Below are 27,359 nucleotides of genomic sequence, written 5' to 3' on the forward strand. Positions count from 1 at the left end.
TATGTCTGTTTCATTCTGACAGAGAAAAATTATCTGAATGTGTTAAAATCATTGTGAGGTGGTTAAAGAACTTATTTGTATCTTCCTCAGTCAGGAGCTCAATTCATAAATGATTTTAGTTATTTGTATCATAATCAGTACTTGTGATCAGAAAGTCAAATCAAAGGGCTTAAAATGAAAGATCTAAAGTGTAAGAATCACTGATTTATTCTATACATCATCTTGACTGCTCTTGCTGATTTTTCTGTTCTGACTGCCCTGACCATCCTAGACCATGTGCACGCACCTCTCTGTCACATTGGCTTTGACCACATACCAGTCTAGACCTGTGGTGGTGTCTGGGGTCTGCCAAGCTGATTCCTAGCTTCGCTTCCTCGTGGCTGGCCCCCCTTATTTCTCCAACAATTTTCCAGATTTAGTCAAATATGTTTGGCTTGGGCTTTAATCTGGTACTTCACTGAAGAGAGAATATTATTGATAATCCTCATTCCTCCTCTCCCTTCAAAGCAAAAAGGCACACATATCACTCACATATTTGTACTGCTCTAATTTTTACATGTGTTCTCATCAGTAAAAAAGGGAGGCAATATACCATTGTAGTAAAAAGCATGGAATCTGGAGCCAGTCTGCCAGGTTCAAATCTTAGGTCCACCTCATACTTTTTGACCTTGGGCAAGTCACCTACCCCCTTCAAATCTTAATTTTATTATGTATAAAATGGAATAACAGTACAGCCTAACATTTAGGATTGCCACAAATATTAAAAGAATTCCTCCATATGAAATTCTTATGTCTTTTCATGACACATAAAATTCCATATATACATTAACTGTCATTATTTGGGAAAAATTCAAATGAATCCTGGTCAGTATCAGAGAATCTTAGGCTCACTCAAAATAGATGGAATCATATTTCTAATAAGAATTAAGGCCGGGCGCGGTGGCTCACGCCTGTAATCCCAGCACTTTGGGAGGCCGAGGCGGGCGGATCACAAGGTCAGGAGATCGAGACCACAGTGAAACCCCGTCTCTACTAAAAATACAAAAAATTAGCCGGGCGCGGTGGCGGGTGCCTATAGTCCCAGCTACTCAGGAGGCTGAGGCAGGAGAATGGCGTGAACCCAGGAGGCGGAGCTTGCAGTGAGCTGAGATCCGGCCACTGTACTCCAGCCTGGGCGGCAGAGCGAGACTCCGTCTCAAAAAAAAAAAAAAAAAAAAAAAAAAAAGAATTAATCATTCAAAAAACTATAAATGTCTTAATTTTTAAAATTTCAAATCAAAATTCTTAATACAAAATCTAAAAAGTACTATTTATTCATTTTTAATTTTATTCTAATTTGTCAGTTATTAATTTCCTTTATCAAAGTATACTATTAATTCGAAGTATTCAAAAATGTTCTGAACATTATGGGATTTCTACCTTAAATCATTAGATAGCCACAACCACTTATTGTAAAAAACTAGTGAATATTACATATATATTTCTTACATCATAGTATTGTAGAATCCATGCATATTTTCAAACAGTAATTCCATGAAACCATGGCCAAGGCAGGAAAAATGAGCAACTAATATGGTTATAAGAGGCCTAAATGGGCACTTATGTGGTGCAAAGAGGCCTAGCATTCTCTTTTCACCAAGCCAGACCACTCATTCTATGTTAGAGTTAGATGGCCCACCTCCATTCTGCTCAAATAAAGAGAAACTTTTTTTTTTTTTTTTTTTTTTTTTTGAGACGGAGTCTCCTTCTGTCGCCCATGCTGGAGTTCAGTGGCGCGATCTCTGCTCACTGCAAGCTCCGGTTCACGCCATTCTCCTGCCTCAGCCGCCTGAGTAGCTGGGACCACAGGCGCCCGCCACCATGCCCGGCTGATTTTTTGTATTTTTAGTAGAGATGGGGTTTCACCGTGTTAGCCAGGATGGTCACGATCTCCTGACCTCGTGATCCGCCCTCCTCGGCCTCCCAAAGTGCTGGGACTACAGGCGTAAGAGAAACATATTTTAAACTTCAGCAGTGTACTCATGTATGAAAGGTGCTGTGGGGGTCTACTTTACATGGCATAACTCTTTCCGTCTTAACCTGAGGTATGGAATGGTACCACACATACTTAAAACCCTTCAATGGGGGCTCTGTCACTTACAGGATAAAGATTCAACCCTTTAGCTCATATATCCAACCCTCTGGGAGTTACAAAGTGCTTAGAATTCTTAAAAGGGGCCATGCATTTTTTTTTTTTTTTTGGTACAGGTTGGCCCTTCCACCCAGAATGTCTTTATGCCTCTTGTTTGCCTGAAAAAATCTTACCCATTCGTTCTTAACTCAAATGGTATACATTCAGGGAGTCTTTGCAGATAACCTGTTAAAGCTAAATGCTTCTGATTTGGAAGCACCTCTTCATCGTCTTGAGCCATTTATTTCATTGCTATAGGTATTGGTTTACATGTCCCCTATCAAACTTCAAACTTCATGAGAATAATCATATAATCTATAGTATTTAGTGAAATTCCTGGCAGTATTAACAACAGCAATAATACAAGCCATCATTTACTAGATATTTATTACATAGTAGGCACTGTGCTGTTTTACCCAAATTATCTAGTTTAGATTATCTCCATTTTGAAAATGAGGAAATTAAGCCAAAGAGGGGCTAAGCCTGCTCATAAAGGTTACATAAGTAGTGAGGACTGAGACTTGGTTATTTAGCAGTTAACAAATACTTTCCCACTTCTCAGTGGTTTACAATCACTAGGGTTCATTACTTAGCCCTATTCCATGTTTATGGCAGACTGGCTATCATTTTGCGCCATGATCTCTTCACTAGGGCACCCAAGCTCATAGAATTGATGTTTTATCTAAAATATTTTCAGGTATATGACAGACATAAGAAGATATCCTGTAAACCATGGTGCACTGGCTCTTAAACATTCTACTCCGAAGTGAAAAATGTCACTTGCTCACACTTCATTAGCAAGAACAAGGTTAGTCATACTATCATAGGGTGGAGTAGTTGGATCTTTCCCCAGAGAGTAGCAGGGAATACCCTTAACAATAAAATAGTCCACCGCAGATACTAATTCAGACTTTCCAGACTCTAGGGCCCATATTTAACCCCTATGCTATACATTCTCCTACTACATATCTATTTGTGAATAAACACTACCAAATAGATTTCAGCTTTCCAATCTTCTAATAAAAGAATGAATAGTAAAAATAATAGAAGAACAGCACATGTAAATAATGAAATAAAAACCATCCAGATGAACTAAATCGTCTATAGTACTATTTAAGTAGTACTTAAATGTCATTTTTTCAAGCCCCTTTCCTGATAGATTCACTGGCCAATAGAAATACAATGAGTTATGTCCAAGTTGGCTGGCAGAGAGGACCTGTATTATCACAATTTACTCTCAAAGTGAGACAAAATTTATTTCATTCAGAATTTGATAACAAAGCTATCAATCACTCCATCTGAGGATGAAGGAGGAACATCCATTTGTTCTCCAGATATAAAACAATTTTTTTTTTTTTTGCTTAGAATAAAGGTTGCTCTTTGGAAAGAAGAAAATATACAAATTCCTTAAATAAAATCAGTAAAAAGCAAAAAGAAAGTGACAAGAATTATATACTAGCCCATACTGGTATAGGATTCTTCCAGTAGAAGACCTCAGTCATCTGTGCTATATATGAATAAGTAGTCTATTGAGAATATTAATGATTGTTGGAGCCTGAATTTTTTGTGAATTCTTATTGCCATGGAATTTAGAATATATTCCAATACTTGCAAGTGATATATCAAAGTTAAATAGAGTATTTATTTAAAATAACATGCATTTTACAGTATCTTCAGAAATGACCTTTGAGGCCCTTAGGATTACAAATAGGTTTTTAAGTTTACTTGTTATTCTTATCAATATTTATTAGACACAATCATTTATAGTTTATAAAAATATTACTCCGATGTACACAAAAATTTTCTGATAATGTTTATTAAAAACAGCTATATCCACCCTCTTTGTGTCCACATCAATGTTTAATCTAGATTGGCTTAATCTTGAAGTATAATTCAGTAACACTGAAGACCATATACTTCCTGTTCAAGATAAAACATATACTTCCTGAGCAAGATAATAAAATATTCTTAAGCCTTCTGGATCCTTGGATTGCTTAACATCAATAATGGAACCAATTTTAGATGTTGCGAAAGAAATGTCTTCATGTCCAATGACGATTTCAAACTCCTCCTAGTCAGGAGGAGGCCACAGAGCATCATACTCTTTGGTAGTTTCACTGTCATTAATTATTCTCTTCAGCTCCTCCATCATACTTTTATATATGTAAACCTCTTTTCTGATCATGACATTATCCTTGTAATTACTGTCGTTGGCACATCTTAGTTTTTTGTCTGGTTGGAATTCAATCTCCAGGAACTCGTGGTCGAATTTGTCCTTATGACTCACGTAGTAACGCAGATAAAAGTTACTCTTATGGCTTGCAAAAGGCACCCAAGATCAAAAAGCAAACGGTACCTCTGTGGTCTGTGCCCTACTCAAATAGGTGTTTGTTGTTGTTGTTGTTGTTTCTGTTTTTGTTTTTTTTTTTTGACAGTTTTGCTCTGTTGCCCAGGCTGCAGTGCAGTGGCGCGATCTCGGCTCACTGCAACCTCTGCCTCCTGGGTTCAAGCAAATCTTCAAATCTCCTGTCTCAGCCTCCCGGGTAGCTGGGATTACAGGCATGCGCCACCACGGCTGGCTAATTTTTTTTGTTTCGTTTTTAGTAGAGACGGGATTTCGCCATGGTGGCCAGACTGGTCTCAAACTCCTGACTTCAGGTGATCCGCCCACCTCCGCCTCTCAAAGTGCTGGGATTATAGGCGTGAGCCACCGCACTCGGCCTCAGATAGATTTTTAGAAGATTCGTCATGATATATTGAAAACACAGATCAATAAAGGATTTTCTCCCTATCACAATAGAATTCTCCATTTTCATAAAGTGTGTTAAATTATACCTCATTGACAGAGTGGTTACTAAGAAATATAAAATTCCAGTTTAGGAACCCCTGCCAAAAGGAAGATCAGTCTGAAATCACAATGAGAAAAAATGGACCCACATTGACAAAAATTGCATTAATTAGCATATCTCAGAACACATATTTATTAAATGAAGTTGGCTTTATCTGAACTGTCTAACAGAGGAGAGATCAGGGGAAAGGAGTTAAGGGGAATCTGGTGACTGTAAATCACTAAATAACCATATGCTCTTTCCAAGTGAGTTTTTCTTTTTTTTATATATAAAAAAGTTGAGTTCTCTGTAAATAAAGCTTTTTGGGGCTTGCAACCTCTTCTGAGGCATCTATTTTGTTTGCCATCTCACCATCAAATCACTCTTCATATAAAACTGCAGAACCGTCGTTCTTAATGTCCTTTTTAGCTCACACAAATCACTGCTTGAATCTTTGTTTCTGGCAGATGCAAACAGTAGGATCAGTTCCCTCAACTATCATTTTTTGATACGAGGTGCAATTTTATAAATTCAATACTATTGCCTAATGCTAAGGATTTAAAGTGAGTTTGATTTTCCAAATGTGAACTCTTCAAATGTATTAAGTATATGAAAAATTAAATTATATATATACACATTTACATGCATATATGGATATCAGTATGACTTCAAAAGGACCAAGAATTGAATAATAACTGCCTGAAAGGGAAACATTATCATCAAAGGGATCGCAATTTATCTTGATTGACAATTTTTAAGTATTATAGTACTTATATATACTTCACCCTGCTCTGCTGTCTTAGGCTAGTTTGTTTACTTGCAATATTACTACTACTTCTGATAATGAATTTTCTAATAACACAACATGCTGCTGAAGTACATTCTTCTTGTGAATGAAGACTTGGTGGTTCTTTTCAATGGGGTCTGATACCAAGTTCTGTGCATCTCCATGTGTTCATCTCCAATGATGATAATGGGGGAAAAATAAAGTAGTCTTCTGAAAGTATAAAGCTCTTGCTCTGTTCATGCTCTAAATCCTTCAGGTCAATCAGATCTTTGCACAACTCCTCCTAAGAATTTGCCTTGGTATCCCTGCAGAGACAAACCTTGATGTAGGATTACTGAGCAAAGGCTTTCTGTTTAGAATTACTGCTAGTTGAGGCAGCATTTACTGGGCCCAAGGTGCACCCAGAACTCTGTTCTGCCTCTTCAGAGTGAGAGTGGGACCCAGTTGCAACAACTTTAAGTACTATTTACATTGTTTCCTTGTTACTTATGTGTATAGATTTTCATCATTTTTAATAGTTACATAGTATTCCACACACTGATTAGCCATTGATTTACTTGCCTGTTTCTTATTGTTGGAACATCTTTGTACATAAATTTCTGCAAACTGCTGTTACTACTTTCTTGGAATCTTTTCCAGATGTGTAGTTGCTGAGTTAAAGTATATGTATAGTTGTAAAGTCTTTGATCTATATTGTCAAATTGCCTTCTAGAAATGTACTAATTTCGAGTTGTACTAGTCACGTATAATTAGTCAATGTCCTGCCTCTTCTCCCAAAATAGGTGTTATTTTTAACATTCACTCTTAACACTTTGTAGAAGAAACTATAATGCATTTATTAAGATAACGAATTGTTTCTGAGTTCAATGATGAAATAACCTTTGAAATTCTATTGCCATATCTTTTTCCAATGCATGCTTCTTATTCAAAATTTTGATTTTAACAATAATGATACCTTTTCTTCATCAAATAGTGAAAATGACTAAAGAAAAATTAAGAGTAAATTCTCTATTATACAATGGTTGATTGACTTATATATTAGAAAAGCTTTCATATTGTTGGAACTTTAGCTCACTGAAAGAAACTTTTGCTTCACTTTGCTTTTAATGTCTGCGAAAGACTAAGCAACAATTCAGTGAAGACTATATAACAAGATCTTAACTAATTTGAATTATTTATTCAAATGTCTTTAGCCTATAATAAGAAAAAGAAAGCCCATATATTTACAGTAGTCTTATAATAAAATGAATTAAAAAGTCTATTTTTTTTTTTTAAATAGTGATGTGCTCTGATTTTTTCAGAATGGAGAAAGATAATAAGTATAAAAAAGGAAGGCTAGTCAGGCATGGTGGCTCACACCTGTAATCCCAGCACTTTGGGAGGCTGAGGCAGGTGGATCATGAGGTCAGGAGTTTGAGACTAGCCTGGCCAACATGGTAAAACCCTGTCTCTACTAAAAACACAAAAATTAGCCGGGCGTGGTGGTGGCGCCTGTAATCCCAGCTACTCTGGAGGCTGAGGCAGGATAATTGCTTGAACACGGGAGATGGAGGCTGCAGTGAGCTGAGATGGCGCCACTGCACTCCAGCCTGGGTGAGAGAGCAAGAGTCTGTCTTGGGGAAAATAAAAATAAAAAAGACTTGTGTAAATTCTCCTTTTTGAAAATTTAGTTTTAGATTCTCTGAGATTATTGTCTCAACATTTGCACCATGGAATAATTGTATAATTGAGTTTAGTAGCTGGTAAATGTGTGGCATATATCATTGAAATAGGAACAGCATTAAAATCAATGACATGATATGGTTTTTATTTAAGAATTTTAAGTTAAAACAGATGTTCAGGTTTTTAATTAATTTTATTAATTTTGTATAATTATTTTAAGAAGTACATTCCTTGAAAACATTATAATCTTTTTGTATTAACTTCTGCCAATTTTAGCAGCCTATCATTTTGCTGAAGTAAATGCTATGCCTCCAAGTAATATGCATATGTAAATCATAGCCTTCAAGGATGACCCTCTGCTATGTTAAAGCCCAAATTCCTTATTAGATGTATAATAGAAAAAAATACATTCTCAGGGGCTTCCTTCTCTTCTGCTGGATGCACAATTACCATGAATATAATTGGAAGTCTCACTTCTGACAAATAGGAAGTAAACAACTTGGGCCAAATTGCATGTAAGAGAGACAAAGTGAAAGTCTGGACAGTTATGCAGGCAATACAGATGCTGTCTCTACTTTGGTGTGTGACTGCATTGTACAGACGATTCAGTAAGACGTGTTTTAATACTCTTTCTTTTTACAGCACCTTATATGGTTATGTCAACATCCTCTTGTTATTATTTCATGTTGTTATAATTTTATCGTGCTGGATGACAGGTGCTGTAAAAGATACCCTCTTTCCCAATGGTAAAGAGCTGAAGAGAGGCAGCAGTAAGGTACAGGGATGAGATATTTGAAACACACCTTGCCTATAAAGTCCTTGGTTGCTAGGAAGCAGCACAGCAAACAAACCACACTAAAACCGAAGAAAAATATTGTGTGTGTGTGTGTGTGTGTGTGTGTGTGTGTGAGAGAGAGAGAGAGAGAGAGAGAGAGAGAGAGAGAGACAGAGAGTGAGAGAGCGGGAGAGAGAGATACTCTATGCAGATGCAATTCATAGCAAAATCTACATTAACCCTGAAAAAACCCACCACAATTCTTGTGTTAGATTTGTTTCTGGCAGATGTAAACAGTAGGATCAGTTCCCTCAACTATCATTTTTTGATAGGAGGTGCAATTTTATAAATTCAATACTATTGCCTAATGCTAAAGATTTAAAGTGAATTTTATTTTCCAATTGTGAACAGATTTAAAGACCATTTTCCATATGTAGAATATTATTTAAATATTTAATGTTTTATATATTTTAATGTCCGTGCTATATAAAATCAAAACTGTTATGTTCTTTCTGTTTCATTGTACTTTCCATTTTCTATGAGGGGTGCAAAAAAAAAATATATCCCACCAATGTCACTCTACCTGGAACCAAAGCACAGTGCTTGTATTGTATATGAGAACCACCAAAAGTATGTGAGGGAATCCTAGTATCACGGGCTGAGCACCATCCTAACCTGTTTGATATAAGATATCACTGGAAAATAAAGTCTTCAAGGAAAATTGAAAATCATGGAATTAGATGAGCTGGAAAGTCTACATTAGTTTGATCATGTTAAGTTCAACCTTTTCCTGAATTTAAGACCCTATTCCTTGGCTCAATGTTCCTGGGTTTTGGAGATGGTTTCAGGAGATTGCTGAGAGAAGTCCATTTTGAAACGTTCAGCCCTTGATTGGTAACATAATTATACATAAGACATGTGCTTTTTATTTTGACATGACCTCTTATCTACACTACTAACATCACAGATATTTGCAGTATTGTGTCATCTGGGTGGATTCAACTAGATAATAATAAATATGTGTGTTTTCTTCAATTAATACATGAGACAGGAGTAACTATAATAACTGTTTGTGCCCTAACCTGCTCTAAGTGTCTGTTGCATAAGGAAGGAAAAGTATGTTGTGTTCTATTAGGCCCATAAATTTCTTTAGAAAAAATTCAGATGTTTTCAGCATATTGATTGTGACTCATACATTTATTTCCTGTAAAAATAATAGTTCCTTTGTACTCAGAGTTAGCCTTCCAGGGAATGACCATAGTGGAGGATGAATGCTGTATTTAAGGTGTATTTTATCTGTTCCTTCAGGCAACTTTCCAAGGTAGGATGGGTTAAATATTAACGCTCTGAAACTTTTTGGAAGAATTGAACTGATAATACAGAAAAAATAATTAGACACCAATTTCTAATCTTTCTTTCTCCAGAGCTAAAACTTACCTATGCTAATATCTGAGTTTTCCTTCCTTATTCTGTCATAATGGAGAAAACTTTTCTCTTCCCACCGAAGATCTGATCCCATCTGTGACTTCCTTCTCAATTTCCTTATTCATTTGATGTTTTCTTCAATTAATATATGAGACAGGGGTAACTATAATACGTGTTTGTGCCCTAACCTGCTCTAAGTGTCTGTTGCATAAGGAAGGAAAATGTTGTGTTCTATTAGACCCATAAATTTCTTTAGGAAAAATTCAGATTTTTTGTCTTGCAGTATTCAGTATTTTTCTTGCATTGTTTTCCATCACTTCCTTCTGGATTATTACCACTAGCATCATCCATCATGCTGTGCTGCTTTCCATCTTAAAAAAATCAAAATCTTCCTGATCTGAGAAAACTCACAAGAACTGTCTACACGTGTCCTCATCTTCTTTCTTCTCATTCACTTCTCGCAGTTGTAGCTTCACCGCACCATGTACACGGCTCTTGTCAAGGTCACCAATAACTTGCACATGTCATATTTAGCCAACTCTTTGTCCTCAATTTAATACTCTTTATTCTTCAAATATTCTGTAGGAGTAGGGGACTTGCCTCTTCCCTAGTTTTTCTTCTTCATAACTAACCCTTACTACTGGTGTCCTTGGCTGGTTTCTTCTTGGCAATGCTTACAAATGTTGGCATTCTTCCAGGCTTACTACTGGGCCCACTTTTCCACACTACACATAAACTTCTTTTGTCCAAAATTTCCAAAGAATGGAAACTTTGATTCTTTATCCCCACCAAGCACATTTACTTCTCCTATTTGCCTCTGATTCAGTAAATAGTACCATCATCCACTTTGTTGTGGAAACCAGATCCTAGGCGCCAACACTGATTTCTTTCTTCTTCTATGCTCTACTCTATCTATTAGCAATCCTGCTTATACGCTCTACAAAATAGATATAATCCCATCCTCTCTTCTAGTTCCACCACTATCACCTCAACCCAGGTCGTCATTATTTCTCTCCTGAATGACTGCAACAATCTTCTGATACTAGACTTCCTAACAAACTTTTGCTCTCATCTAACCCAATTTACACACTGCAGGAAAAAAAGGCCTTATCAAAATGTTAACAGAACCACATCATTTCCCTTGTAAAGGCCCTTTAATGATTTCCCACTGCACTTTGAATGAACTTAAAAACCTCTTTCCAAGGTCTAAAAATCCCTATGTGACCTGACCCTTGCCTAACACCACTATCTTCCTCCCTTGCTGGGCTCCAGCCCTGCCAGCTCTTTTGCTTTTTCAAGAGGCCTGACCTCTTTCTCTCTAGAGCCCTTGCAGACCTCACCTCTGCCTGGAAAATTCACCCCAATGTATAGTTAATTGAGTTTTTCTTTTGGGGGTTCTCTGATTAAATGGTGTCATCTCTAGAAGGCCTTCTGTGATTACCCTTCATCATCCTTTTCCTCAGACCCTTGCTTATTTTCCTTCCTATCACTTATTACAATTTATTTTTTTCATGTTTCCTCCAATCATGTAAGCTTTATGAAGACAGAGAAGATGTATATATAGTGTATTGGTTTGTCTTCAATGAGTAGCAATACCCAGCACATAGTAGGTGCTCAATAAATATTGAATAAACAAATACTGTATTTTATTTTATATACAATTATTCCAACTTTTTTTGTCTTTTAGGAATAAAAAAGTACACTGATTCTGACAGAATTAAGCGAAATGCAAAGTAGAATAAATACTTGGCTGATTCAGAAAAAAATTCCATTTTTATTCTATTTATCTTTTGCTATGAAGGTAATGAACAATACAATGATTTTAGGCACTTTGAGAATATAAACACTTCAACTGCAATTTATAACCATAAATATTTTATAATCTAGTTTTCTTCAATTCTATAAATCAATTATATAAGAATAATAATTTTTGCTTGAATTAAGGAATTACTTCAATAGTCCAGTGACAACATTCATAGATAACTTTCTTTATTGACTTTAGTTTCTCTTTTGTGTTGACTTTTTCACACTCTGCTAAGCAGAGGGTAAAGGAAATTTTACTCAGTTAACCTAGAGTACTTTTCAGTCAGGCATTTTCATGTTCTACTTCAATTAAAAATGTCCTACTAACCCAAAATCAGTGGGATATGAATTTCAAGTTTTATTCAGGCAGGGGTTAGGAATTAATATTATTTTATGATTTCCATCTGCCCCTCGACATGTATAGGGAAGGTGTTCATTGGGGATAACTTCCCACCAAAGGCTGTTGCTGCTGCAATTTTCTCTCTGTGAAAATAAATGTGTTTTCAACCATAGCACTGACTTTGTTGCTAATATCCTCTCATGAACTTCTCTAAAGCCAGGCAACCACACAAGATCCCCCTTATCCTGTGTCTCATCCTGGCACAAGGCCTTTGCTAGTGTTCCTTTTTAAACACCTGGAATGGAAGTATGAGTTCCTGCATTCATGGAAAAGACAGAATGACTTAAGTGTGCCTTTCATATGTTAAGATTTTAAATAGATATAATTGTGAACTTTTTTCACCTTTTTTACATATGGAATTTCTGTGAAATTCCCTTCCTCACTTTCTCTAAATTTTAAGAGGTAAGTATTGATGGTTTCAACTGTTGCTTTGAATATAACATTGATTGTGAATCATATCACATATGATAAAATATTCTGCATGATCATGTACTGCCCAGTTTAATGTATGAATAAATATAAATGAGTAATCTATTTTTATATTATTTATCTTCCACATTTTTGAACAACAAATCTCTTGAATTTTCCATATTTATGAAAAATAAAACTTTGGAAAATATTATTTCATAAAATTCTGGTTCACTTAAAAAAATCATTCTCTTGAGATATAATCTACACACAATAAAATGTTACCAGTTTTTAAAATACAGTTCAGTGAGTTTTGAAAAATGCATTAACCCTCACAACAACTACCACATCCAGGTGTAGAATATCATCATCCCAAAATGTTTCTCCAGCCCCTTTGCAGCAACTGCTGATTGGTTTTCTGTCACTATAGGTTGGTTTGCATTTTCTAAAATTCCAAATAAATAGAATCATATTTTAAACAGCCTTTTGAGTTCTGGTTTCTGTTACTCAATCTATGTTTTTGTGTTCATTCATGGTGTTGTGTGTACCTATGGTTAATTTTATTTTATTTTTGAGTAGTATTGCATTTTATAAATATAACACATTTTATGTATTCACTCACCTATTGTTGGACTCACATATTAGTTCTTAACTAATATGAATTAAATTTTCTATGAATGGTATGCATACGTTTGCATCTAGAGAGTAAAGGATCAAAATTAAAATTATGTTTGTAAGAGCCTCACACTCAAGAAATGGAACTAGATTAATAAAAACTGACAATAAGACAAACTGATAAATTCTATAACAGGTATCAGTAAAGTGTTTGAGAACAGAGTAGGAAGATATTCAAGCAAAGACTTTGTGTAGACATGTGTTTTCATCTCTTTTGGGTGTATACCTATGATTGAAATTACTGTGTTGTGGCTGCTTGAAAAAGTGCTGCTCATACTTCTTGCTGTGGTGAGCATAGTGACAGACAGCTGTAGCTGTTGCCCCTATGTATCCACCACCAAATCTGCACAGAGGCCACACTAGCCACCATCTTTCCATGCTTCCCAGCCAATGATTTAGCACAGCCGAGGAACTAGAGTGGGCCCATGCCTGCGAGATGTAGAACTGAATTCCTCTAATGGGTGATTTTTATGTGTACAAATTTGTGGGGTACATGAGAAATTTTCTTACATGTGTATAATGTGTACTGAATAAGTCAGGCTATTTAGGGTGTCCATCATCCGAGTGAAATATGTTTTTGTTAAGTTTAGTCACCCTACCCTGGATCAAACACTGGATTTATTCATTCTGTCTTACTGTGTGTTTGTACCCTTTAATCCACTTCTCTTCATTCTCCCCTCCACCCACCATTTGCCATTTTCAGTCTTTGTTATCTAATTTTTCCACTCTCTGCCTCCATGTGATCAAACAATTTAGCTACCACCTAGATTTGAAAATATGTGATATTTATCTTTTTGTGCCTGGTTTATATTAGTCAAGCTAATGATCTCCAGCTCCATCCATGTTGCTGCAAATGACAATATTTTAATTTTTTTACAGTGGAATAGGATTCCATTTGTGTGTACATACCACATTTTGTTTATCCAGTTGGATGAGTTTTGATTAAGGACTCTGACTGAATCTTTCTTGGCACTGTATGACGCTTCCTACTAATTCTTTCTTCCTTTCCTCTCTCTTTCACAAGTGTCAGAGCTGCATCATGGTTTGAAGTTTCTCCTCACTTTTTCTGGGTCCCACTCCTGTATTTCAAAGGTATTTCCACCTCCAGGCCCCCAAATCTTTTGTATCTTTAATACCAGTCATAGCATCTTCTTCTTAGACAACTCAAACTAGTAACACATGGGTCATATTGAAAGTGTATGTTTAAATCCATTATAAAATGCCAAACTCATTTCTAAAGTTGTTTTATCATCTTACATTCTTACCAGACATGTATGAGAGTTCAAATTGTTCCACAGCTTCACCAGCACTGGGTACTGTCAGTGCATTTTCTTTACTTTAGCAGGTGTGTGATGGTATCTTCTTATGGTTCTGAATTTACATGTGCTTGATGACTGAAGATGCCAAATGTTCTTTTCATCTCTTTGAATTTGATGTCATATGTAGTACCTATGTTTGTGAAATGCTTTCCTGAGGGGCAACAGATGGAGATAATGGGAGGCTGACTGAGAGGGAAGTCCAGGAGAGAGCAAGAGGTGACCCAATGGTGAAAAAAAATAAAGAGAAAAAAAAGCCATTGGTGGAATTTGTGTCTTTTGTTTTCCTGTTCTTGTATTAGGAAATCCAGTAATTGTTTTAGATGTTAGTGTTTGAGTATTTATGAATAAATGTATAAAGATAAGAAAGTGGTGAATGGTGTGTGTGTGTGTGTCTCTCTCTCTCTATATGTATATATATAATGTATAATATGTATATTTCAATATAATGCAAGCAGCTAAACAGTGCATGTTATTTATTATAAGAATATAATTATAAGAAAGAAAGAAGAGAAAGAGAAAGAAAGAAATAAAGAGAAAGAAAGAAAGAAAGAAGAGAAAGAGAAAGAAAGAAAGAAAGAAAGGAAGGAAGGAAGGAAGGAAGGAAGGAAGGAAGGGAGGGACTTCTGGGTCAATTTTTTCCCTACTTCTCTTTAAAATATAAATTTTCATAGAAAAGTTGCTAATAGATATAGTGGCTCTGAGATCAGATTTAGATAGAGTGACTCTGACTTCATTTGATCCAGATTACTGATCACACTGAGCTTATTCTGTTTGAATTTCTGTTAATTATGAATTAAATACATATTAAATAATAATATCAACATTTTAAGGTAATCTAAAAGCTTAAAATTAAAGGAAAATAAGAGAGCCATATTGAGTTATTGATGTAAGATTTCAACAATTTATTTGTAGTCAAATGTAGGCTCAAATGGGGATGGCAACATCAATGAATTTTTAAAATATCAGGTTTTCATTTTCTCCTCCTCAAAGAAGCAAATGGAGGGAGAATCAATGGATGTATTTTCGTTGCAGCATACCTCTTGGGAAGCTTTCATATGTAAATCAATACAAAAATTTCCGTCTACATGCTAGCATGACATGGTGTAGTTTTAGACACTGTGTTTTGCTGATTAGCACATAACCCAACTGCCACATAAATTATCTTTATAAATAAAACTTTGCATACATATGCAACATCCAGAATGGAGCAATAAATTGGTCTTGACTCCTTGTCTCTAATGGCACCACTTCATTGCTTCCTCTAGCAAGTTGGGACTGAGGGCACACTGGTGAATGCATTTGACTAATCTCCTATCATGATGCACCTCATATTTCAATATGCAACTGGCACAGTTGGCATTTGGAGGAAAGAAAAGTTCAGTTTTCTGCACTGTCAGTCTTTTTACCTTCCTGCCTACAGCAAACTTAAAAAAAATTACTTGGGAGAAATGTTAAGCAACCCAACCTTTTATAAAACATGTCAAGATTAATTGCTAGTTTCACTCATGAGTTGTGTAGATTGTTTCCTAAGATTCTCAACTTATTAGGCACAGTGATTCATATTCCCTTTCTTGGCAAAACATCTGCTTCTTTTCAGATATCCCCATCAATAATGTAGGCAGTGATGGGGTTCTGCCAACTCTGAACTCACTCAAAAATGCAAAGAATAAAATCCTTTCAAGCTATCTCTTTGGTCTTTGGTACCTTAGACTTTTAATATTTGATGCTTTGGTACTTTAGAACTTTCATTCTAGTTAACTATATTACAGGAATGATCTGAATCCTAAATTTGCTTTTTATTTAACCCAAATTGGAAAGCTGTTAGTATGAGTTAGTGAGCATTTTTATCCATATTATTCTTTCCTATGATCTTGCAGTGTTAACTCTAAAACTTCTATGTTTCCAAATAATTTCTTCCCCTTATCTTTGTATAGTGTTACTGTGGCAGACCCTGAGACTGACTGTTTCAGCATCAATTTCCAACTCTCCTGGAAACTTTTATATGTGTTCCACTAAACTACTTGCTTTCCTGGCTTCTCATATCAAAAGAAGGTTGTGTGATATAGTTTTGGCTAATTAGAAATCAGTGAAATTCTGTAATAGAGGTTTCTAAAACGTTTTTGCTTTCTTTATACAAAGGAGATACATGGCTGGAATCACTCTGTCTCCCGTCTTCCCATCTTGAAAGTGGATATGATGTTGTGAGCTGCAACAGCAAACTTGTGGCAATGAGATGACAGGCTTGAGAATCAGAAACTTAATGGCCTTAACAGAGCTGGTCCTCTGAACCACTGCCAACAGCCTTCTAACTTCAGACTTTTGTCCTATGAGAAAAATAGACCCCTAGTTATTCAAACCATTCTGTGACAGGTTCTCTTTTCTCACAAGCTGAAAATAAACTGATACAATTACCATTGCATACAGTGATAGAAGTCAGCTTTGCATTTGCACCCCAAGTGTCCCACTGAATTGACAGGAGATCTTTCATCTAAGTATAAGATCTAAAGAGTATCTGAATAAACATAGGTTTTATTTGTAACTTCCTTCAGACAAATTGTATGATAGCTGATACTGGGTTAGCACTAAAACCAAGCTTCATATTTGCAGCTGTGATGAAAGCTTATTAAAATTCCAACTCTTGAGACAGACTCTCCTCCAATACAGGGGTGGTTGATTCATAGTTTCCAAAAAAAGGAAAAAGTGAGATGGATTCTGACCTCTGCTTCCTTCTCATGACTTCTTCAAAATGACACACCCTTTTATTTGCTTTACCCACATTTCTTCCTTTCACTCAAAACCACCCAAGTTTTACCTTACCTGTACAGTAGGACTTACCTGACCATGCAAACTCACAATGACCACTCCCTCCCCTGATGCAGTCCTTAATTACGTGACCATTCATTTAGCATTTTTCATACTGTGATCTTCTGTATTTTGATCTTCAACTAAGGTCACATGCTTCTTGGGAGTAGAGAATGTTTTATACCCCATATCCACGAATAGTGCCTTTCTTGTACTAAACACTCAATAACCGTTTGCCAGATTTATGTGCATTAGTATAGACACTTCTAATTTTTATTTATTCAAGCTTTTTGTACAGCTACCACAATGCTACATATTTGCCTGCTTTTAAAATACCAATCTGTTAAAGAAAAATCAAGCACTCTTAGAATTCTCAATACGAAATCACTAAAGTCCAAGTAGAAAAGGGCAAAAGAGCTTGATTAGATAATTCACAAATAAATTCAAATGACCAAAAATTCAAATAAAACAATCAACTTTACTAATATTGAGAAAATATAAGTTGAAACAACAAGATGCCATTTTTCACCTATCAGGTTAAAAACAATTTTTACTTCTAAGGTAATGTTGGCTGTGATGAAATAAGTGGGCCACTCTTGTACACTGCTTTAGGAGTGTCGTTCTTACCTCTGGAAAGCATTTTGGCAACACACTTGAGTTTTAAAATAGTTTGTAGTGCATGACCTGTTTTAAGGTATATTCCCAAGGAAAATAATGAAAGAGTAAAAATTCACTGCAGCTTTTTTTTTTTTTTTTTTTTTTTGGTAAACATGAATTATTGAGACAACCTTACCTCTTGAGCAATAGGTAAATTGTTAATCTGAGAAAAGGCCACCTTGAGAAGGCAGTCAAAATATTTTCTAGGAGCTCTAGAAAAGGGAAGGATTAGAGATTAATGTTTCTCAAAGTCTGATACTAAAAGAAAGAGAAAGGGACAGAAGAGAATGTAATAACATCCAGGTGGGGAAGAAACTAAGGATAATGTTAACCTTTATCTGACTATCTCATAACTATGTTTGTTAGAAATGAAAAATTTGGCCGGGTGCGGTGGCTCACACCTGTAATCCCAGCACTTTGGGAGACCAAGGCAGGCGGATCACAAGGTCAAGATATCGAGACCGTTCTGGCCAACATGGTGAAACCCCCTATCTACTAAAAGTACAAAAATTAGCTGGGCGTGGTGGCGCTCCCCTGTAGTCCCAGCTACTTGGGAGGCTGAGGCAGGAGAATTGCTTGAACCCAGGAGGCGGAAGTTGCAGTGATCCGAGATCACACCACTGCACTGCAGCCTGGGTGACAGAGTGAGACTCCATCTCAAAAAAATAAAAAAAGGAAAAAAAAAGAAAAAGAAATGAAAAATTTAACATAAGTTATATTGATAATAAAAACATTTGGATCAGTTGTGACTACTAATATATCTGTGTTTTGGTAAAATAATGATAAACATAATACCTAATGTTTATTGAGTGTGCAGATTCAGAGTCCTGTACTGAGTTCTCTCTCTCTCTCCCTATATACATATTTCTCATTTATTTCTCTCCATAGCCCTATGAAGTAGACAAGCTCATTCCAATATTACCATTTTACAAATGAAAAAACTGAAACTTCAGAAACCGAATAACTTTGCCAAAGTAACAGTTATCGAGGAATGGTGCCAGAATTTGAATTTATATCTATCTGACTCTAGACTCCTAAGTTTGCAATCACTGTTTTATAATCTATGTTTCATGTTGACCTATATATGTCTTAGAGTTATATCATAGGACTAGTTAATTGCTTAATACCAAGGTACATATCTATTTATATGGGGGGGCTTCTTGTGGAGCAGAGAATGTAAAATTTCTTTGACTCTAAGTTCCATCTCATGGTTTTGGGCAAGTTACTTAACCTCTCTGACCCCTGGATTTTCATATTAAATATAGATCATAATTTCTACCTTGAAAGATTATTGTGAAAGTTTAAGTTGTGAAGGATCCATCACAATGCCTGACATATGCATATGGTAGTCTTTACCCACCTATGCTGTGCTTTAGTTCAAAACTACTGGGAAGATGCATCATTGGTTATATAAAGTACACATAGATGGGAATAAACTTTTAAACATAAAGATTCAGTGTTCAAATTGCACTACCAATATATGTATGTAAGGGTTTCTGGTCATGGCTTTCCAAAAATGAGATAATAAAATAAATACTTTTCTTATTGTCTAGATTAATCAATATCTTGTGGAAATATTTCCAGGTCAACTGAGGCAGTGTCAATGTGCCTTTTTAGGACTGCATACTCTTCCAATGGTAGTACTTTGAAACTGAACAATTTATTTTAAATGACCCTTTCTGCATATATTTACATACTGGTACTTTAGCTCCTTTGTGATACATTCTTAAAAGTAGGGATGCTGAGTGGAAGGGGGTCTGTATTTTTAATTTTAGGAGTCTTTGGTTACTTTCTACAAAGTCTGTGAAAATGTGCATTTCACCAAAAACATATAAGAAAATACTTTTCTGAAAAATTCCCCTATTGTTCATATTTGGTTTTGGCAATATGTCAAAACAAAGTAAAGCAAGACAGCAGAAAACTGGGCACAGGAAATTAATATTTTGAAGTATATTGCAAATATTTTCCTTTTCCAAAAACACTAGGAAAGAAAATTAAATAACAATAAGGTATAACATTGTATCTAATAGACTGACAAACTTTTCCCAGGAATTGCTCTTTTTGAATCTCTCCTGTGGACTTTATTTTGCTGATCTTCACAAGGGGCTCAGAGGTCAGGAAGCACCACTTTGCCTCGGTGGTCTCCAACTCCTCCTCCCTTGCCTTGCCTTTCTCTTCATTCTAGCAACTGCTTAGTTTGGCTGATGAGGGTGGAGTTAGAGAAGAGAGTGGCTATGTTAACAAGTTTATCTCGGCCCAGAATTCCCTGTCTGTCTTTTGGGGAAGTTCATCAAACTTAGAATTTTATGAAGACAATAAAATGTTCATTGAAATGACTGAATTCCTATTAGAGAGTAAAACTATATGCTTTTCGCTATGTGAGGATATCTCACATATTTATGTTACTTTCCTGGCCTCTGAAAAATATTGTGTTTGGAACCCTTTGTCTAGCTGTAGCAGAGTTGTTTGATGCTCACCACCACCTATTTGCAATCCTTACAGCTGGGCTGTCTAACTAGTTTTGGCGATCAGATAGTGGACATTCGTACACGTGACACTTCCGTGATGACACAAGGACCATCCCCCTCACCCTGAGTCCCAGCACAATCTTCATAGTCTTCCTGCCTGGAAGCCATCTGTTGAGAATGCGGGGACATAGGATGGAAGTATGCTGAATCCTTGAGGATTAGCTCCTGGACGAAAGCTCCTGTGGAGAACTTCCAGATCCACAGAGGACTTTGAAGTAACTGAGAATTAAATTAAACTGAATTCTTATGTGCTAAGCCACAGAGATTATGGTGTTTGTTATCACAGCTTAGCTTAGCCTTCCCTGACTAATATGCTATCATATTATACTACTAGACCTGTGCTGGGAACAAGTACTGCATGTAATTAAGGTCTCAAGGATCGACAGTCATTGCAGGCATCAGTGACTAGCAGCATACATAAGTCTAGATATCACGAATGAGAATCCCTAGGTGACTGCTAAACACAAAGGAATTTGAATGTTTCAGTCCTAATATAAGGTAACATATCTTAGAGGGCTGTTTCCTGATTATTAGGGTTAAGATGGCACAAGCCATACAGCGGCAGACAAAGGGGTGGAAATATGAAGTCCAGTCTAGGGTAACTGCAAATTTGTTCCAGCTTTTCAGTGCTCAAGTGAAGATATATTAAATTCTTGTCAGCAAGACAGGTTTATTACTTTTACAATTTTTATTTCTATTTTATTTTCTCCTAATATTCAGTAAGATGCTTGTGAAAATGTCAGCCAGTCTGTTAGTAGTAGTCAAAAGAGGAGTTTTGTCAACACTTGGAAAAGAACTCTAAGGGGAGATTGATACAACCCTAGTGTCAGGTGTCTGGTGATAGTGGTGAGGGCAGTGAGACAATCCCAAGAGGGTACCATTCACAGGAACAGAATTCTTCCAGTGCTGACGTTAGATCGAGGTTCTAGGCATTGACCTGGTTGTTGAAACACAGATGGAATTTCCAAAGATTGAGCTGGGGTTGAGAATTCTAGGCGAAGGATACAGAGTGAGTGAAGAGGCAAGAGCGTGACTGCTGGGTAATCATGGGTGAGGTGCCCAGGGAAAATCCTTCTCCTATCCTCTTCTTCCGTGGATACAAAAAGGAAGAACTACCCATCTATCTCTTTCTGATGTGGGGCGTCGAATTGAGTCCTATTTAGCAGGGAACCAGATCACTACTGGGAAATGGCCACTCACATGCCACACTCCTTTCGTGAAGCTGATGCAGAAATCTACTGCCCTGTCTGCTCCCTGAGCTGCCCTGTCCACTCCGGCATCCACCCTCTCTCTGCTTCCCCCAGTGAGCTAAGGCACACTTATCTCTTTAGCTCCCAGCAGCAAGCTGATGGGGAAGTTTTTGGTTCAATAAAAGGAGAGAGGAGGTTAGGCTTAGGGAGCCAGAGGGCTCTTCACTGAGCATAACAGGCATGATTTTATTAGGAATGAAATGACTGCGTGTTCCATATACTATATTATTCAGGGAACTCCTGAAGAGAGGAAGGGGAAGGAGCTGGGCATTCCTTGTTTCTGGTTAGCCACTGTCAAAAACCAACAAAACTCCATGAAAAATTCTTAAACAGTGATGTCAGTTTCTGAACCTAGTAAATAAGGATATTGATGATTTAATCACCTCTTACGAGAGTGGATAAATGATAAATGATTGAAAATGTATGTCATCATTTTGATACATGTATACATTTTTTCTTCAGTTTTGAATTAACATGGGTGAGGGCTTGAATCAGATAAGCCTTTCACAATTCTACAAAGTAATGAATCTTATTTTTAGATTTTTTATTTTTCATGGTGTGATGAAAATAACTTGAATATATAATGAAATGTTCTCAGTTTTCTAATTCTTAAATATATCCAAATACTCAAAATAGTGCTCATAGATTCAGATCAGTAATCATATGTCATCCATTTGCATTAAGTAAAGGCTTTTCAAGCAAAAATCCAGCTTCCATAACTTCATTCTATTAGTGGTGTACTAGCTTCTGAGATTTTAGGAAAGAGGTGAGCATGAAAATGTAAAAGTGGAACAAATTCCCATTTTTACTCTAAGAGAGCACTAGGCATGGACAAGCCTCCCACTGCTCAGTACATATCTGTGAACAGTAGGATAGAAATGATTACTTTAAAGATGGTCTTCCAGATGAATTCTTTACAGTTCAGCAGTATTACTCTATGTACAAAGCAATCAAGGGGTAAAGAAAGTATCCTTTACTTAAAAAAAAAAAAAAAACGCAATGGATTTTGTATTTTTGGAGACCTCCTAAAGTTTTTTTTTTTAAATTTTAAATGTCTGAAGATTTTCTTTAGACATTTGAGACCCTCAACTGACGTTTTCCAGGTACTTAGAACTTTATCTTCCTTCAGAGGATAGGGACGCATGATAGTTACATTATTCTTTTCTAATGTCTGCAGTTACTGACTAAATAATTCAATACTTATTAAAAAATACTTTCCCAGTGAATATGTTTCCAGTTAATATATATTCCAATTAACAATAAAAACTCAAGTCCATAGTATATATAGGCTAGATTTAAAACAGTATTTAAATACTATTTAAAATATTAATTCTATTTACTTCTAAAAATGACTTAATTTTATCTCTTTCAAAAAATGAGTTGTGGCAGGTAATATAGCAGATAAAAACATGGTCTTTAAAGTCAGCAAGATGATAGGAAGTTAGGCATTTTAATGTCCCCATAAGTTAAGTTTTGCCATTTGTAAAATTAGAAATAATTCATATTTCAACAGTTTTTAAAATGAGGAATAAGACTTTTTATCAAAGTCATTAACGACTTAAAACTTATACGTCTATGGTCCTCACTTTTCTCAATACCTCGCCAGTGTTTGGTGGAATTCAGCATTCCTTGCTTCTTCCCCTTTAGGTCCTGGGATAGCTTGTGCCTTATTTTGGTTTTCCTGCTGTCTCACTGGCTGCTTACTCTAGCCAACTCCTGTTTTGGGAGAATATCAGCAGCCTCATCAGCTCTTGTAGAACTTCACACGCTAACTCAAGGTTGGCTGTATGTGGATAAGACTTTGATTTCTATCACCAGCCCAGATATTTCTCTTAAATTCCAGAATCATATATCAAACTCCCTGCCTCACGTCTGGATATCTAATAGACATCACAGCCTTAACATGACCAAGTCAGAACTATTGATAAACCCTCTAAGCCTTTTTCATTCCAGTAAATTGTTCATCCAGTTGCTCAGACCAATAACTTAGGAGTCATTGTTTTCTTTTCTTTTCCTCTCACCCCATACTTCTGTAAGTTCAGTTAGCTCGACCTCCAAAATATATCTTTGATCTGTCCCTTTCTCACCAATTTTCCTGCTACAATCCTAGTACAAGGCATCCTTGTCACATTCCTGTAAAACTGCAACAGTCTTCTAACTTGTTCTTTCATCTTCACATTTGCTCAGTTGCAGTTCATTTTCTACCTAACGCCTAAGGTGACCTTAAAGCAGCAGATATCACATTATACCTTGCATAAAGCCTTGGAGTGATTTACCATTACAAGTAGACTTATACGCAAACTCATCACAAGGCTTCTCATGATCCAGCCCCTACCTACCTGACAGACCTCCTCTCCCTGCTTTCTGTCCTTCTGCTTTAGCATTCTGGTATTTGTTCTGTCTTCCAAACATGCTGAGTTTGTTCCTTTTCAGGAGCTTTTACCACATGCTTCAAAGTTGGTTCCCAGATCTGATATGGCTACTTTCTCATTCCTTCAGGTGTTAATTGTAAGGTTGACTTTCAAAGAAAGTCTTAAGTACTCAAATCAAAGCAATTCTCCAACTCACTCTCTACCATGTTATTTTATTTTATTTGTATAGAGCACTTATCAATACCTGAAACTGTTTGGTAATGTCTTTCTTTATTGCCTGTGTCTCCTACCCCTACCACTATGTTGTGAACGTTTTACATTTAATATTTAGTTTTCCTGAATATTGCTGTAAGCAATATTGCCAGCACTACCTTGGCACATTGTAAGGGCACATTGTAAGGGCTGAATAAATGGCTACTGAAGTTGTATTGCTATTTCAGTTTAAGCTCAAACTCTCACTAATGCATTAATTAGTCGATGTTGTCTATTAATATTTTTTACCTTTATACTTCTGTTTATTTTCAAAAATGAGTGTTACATCTAGATTAAAGTTGGTACTACCTGGAAATATTGCTTAACCTTGACTTCATTAGGAAAGGAAAAGACTTCTAACTATAGGATTGTGTGTTATTTACACACCTTCAGTTACCATCAGTATATATTATTGTAGAGCCACAGAAATGCAAAGATCTTGGAGATCAGCTAGTTCAACCACTTTACATTAAAGGATATAATCTAAGTAGAACCTTAACCCTAAATAAATAGCTTTATTAAATAATTGAAAATAGAATTAATTATATGACTAATTGTTTTTCCCTGCTGTAGGCATAAATCAGGTTTCATTTTTAGTTAATACCTCTTCCTTGCCCCCTTCTTCCAAGGTTCATCTGTTCATTTTTATAAAATATTTCATTAATTTTAGTCATTTGAGGTTTTGGTTCTTGACAGTGTTATTGAAAAATTGTGTAGATATATTCCATTGATTATATAATATTTTATAAAGGCTCAGAATTTACTTTTACTAGGAGTATTGTAGTCCAACTGTGGATCTGATATTTCTCTATAATATCAAAATGCATTAAAATGAACTTTTAACGCGTTAAATATCTTGATTAAAAGTTAACAGAATTACAGTTCAGAATTTACTTTCATAAAGTTTAAGCCACCTTGTTTGCCAAATTGAATTCAGGTAGATTATGAACCTGGGTTTTTCTTTTGTAATTTGATATGCAATAGTTCTTTCCAGGTATTTAATTGTCTGCACTAGATACTCTGCATCTCTGGGGCCCCTGCAAATACTACAGTCAATTGAGAATCTGGCTATTCGTGCCATACTGCTCTTAATCTATCTTATTTTTACATTTGTATCAAACTAAATTAGTAAGTGGACCCATATACTAATATAAATGCAGCTAATGAAACTAAAAATTCATAATATATATGTATGTATTTCCATTTTAAACATCTATTGAATTTGTCTTTTAAAAGAATTCTCTTTTTAGAAATTGGAATATTCACAATGGCAGAGGAAAAAATCAGCTATAGAAAAAAAGTACAAGGGATGTCAAACCAGTGAGAGAAAAAAATAAAGTTGTTATTGATTCCCACTTGGATTAACTGTATGAGAATGAAGAATAAACTGTAATGAACATCTGCTACTAGCTCCTAAGATGGTAGGAAAGGGAGAATAAAATAAGAATTGCTGGATCAACTGCTCAGGAATTTGAAACCACAGGATATTGTAGTCCTTTGGGATTCTAAATATTCAGGCATCTGTTAGGTAGTAGATTCAGCTAAACATGGATCATCAAAGGAATTCCAGAGTTATGTTGAGGACAAGTTTATAATCCATAAAGAAGAAAATCAGCCACTGGGGAAGTTATCCTGGAAGAATGTAACTATTTGAAGTAGTTGTGCTACTAAGTAGTTGTTCTTGGAAAAAAGTATTTCCAAAAATTTAACCCCTTCACTTCTTTCCATCCTCACCTTGACAAAAAAGAATGCTAGCTAGCACGGAGGAGGCTGGTTTGAGAAAACCAGTTGGGATATGTAGAAAGAAAATAACATCTATCATTAGGTGCTAATGGACTATCCCAAATAAACTGTAATCTAGGATCATTGCCTTAGTTATTTTCCAGCTACATTTTATAGTCACAAAGGGTAAGTGGTTTCCTTATTCTTCATAAGTATTTTATTTTCTTAAATTATTCTTTAAGTCATAGATTTCTAGAAGCAGAAATTGAAATGAGAAGCCCAGCCTTTCAAGGATGGAATAGAGATTGAAATCTCAAACTATGGACTCATAAAATGGTGTGGAATCTCTCATATGATTCTCACTTTATCATCTCAGTGATGTTAGTAATTCATTCTTTCATTCAACAAATTCTCTTCAAGCACCTGCTATGTTAGGTTTTAAGAATACATTACTGAAGAGAAACAGGCAAGAGTTTCTATTACTATGGAAATTTCCTTCTTTCTCATAGGAAAAAGTGATTAGAAGTTTGCAGAGGGAAGGGTCTTCCAGAGAAGGGTGATGATCAGGTTACATCACATCAACCCATCTACCCCCGCTTCTCTTCCCTTCAAGGGTAGGAGTTCTCTCAGGGAAACACCATTCTGAGGTACTTTTAAACATGTTTCTCCATTTTTATTAATTTTTTATTGTATTTAAGGCTGTATGTTTTGATGTACATCATGATCCACGTATCTTAAACCCTCAAATGTATGTTCATATACATTTAGAAGTATATTTTTTAAATTTTTCTTTATGCTCACCGTTTTTTCCCAAATAAGGAACCGACAATAAAAATGTGAACCTTCACACGTTTGATTAAATGGAAAATAATATACAGCTACCTTTTTATGTGCCTACTTGTAGGCTTGTGTAATCGCCGATTCTTCGTCCCTTCACTGCTGGTAGGTCCATGAATCCAGAGAAGACTTTTGGGGTACATGATGAAGATGCTTTGGTGAGGGATCAGAGGGAAGGCAAAAAGTCAGTTACAAGTCAGCTTCTTTACAAAATACATCATGGATTAGGATTTTGCCCTTTCTCCAGGATTCTTCTCATTAATGTTCATCGACCCTGTCTCTCCTCTGTCTCTTTCATATATCCCCTTTGTTTGCTTTGACTAATTTTATCTCCTAATCTGTAGAGTCCTTTGAAAAATTTAGTACCATATTAGAGAAACATTTTGTATGTTGGAAACCAAAATATGGCTCTGATGAACAGTTGATTTACCTGTAAGTGATGCGATTTTCAGTCTTTTAAAGCATTATAGCCTTAGTGTTATTGTCATTTAAGAAACATTCTCTTGGCTCGACGCATTTATCACCACCAATTGCTAATGTACCAAGTTGAGCAATATTTAGACTCTTTGGTTTTCCTCTCCCCAGTTAGCATTGTTACATCCTGGTCATTTTATTGCTCACTGACAGCTCTATTATCTATTCCTCAAATTAATCAATTTTGATAGTTGGCTGGTTAAGTTTGGTGTG

At 35.9% G+C, this 27,359-nt stretch overlaps 1 pseudogene; it reads right to left on the reverse strand.

The window, feature by feature from the left end:
• Positions 1-4,035: 4,035 nt before the first annotated feature.
• On the reverse strand, positions 4,036-26,815 carry LOC117066054 (annotated as a pseudogene).
• Positions 26,816-27,359: the final 544 nt, after the last annotated feature.

This window comes from Trachypithecus francoisi, unplaced genomic scaffold (genome assembly GCF_009764315.1).
Source record: "Trachypithecus francoisi isolate TF-2019V2 unplaced genomic scaffold, Tfra_2.0 Lachesis_group2, whole genome shotgun sequence".
Lineage (NCBI taxonomy): Eukaryota > Metazoa > Chordata > Mammalia > Primates > Cercopithecidae > Trachypithecus > Trachypithecus francoisi.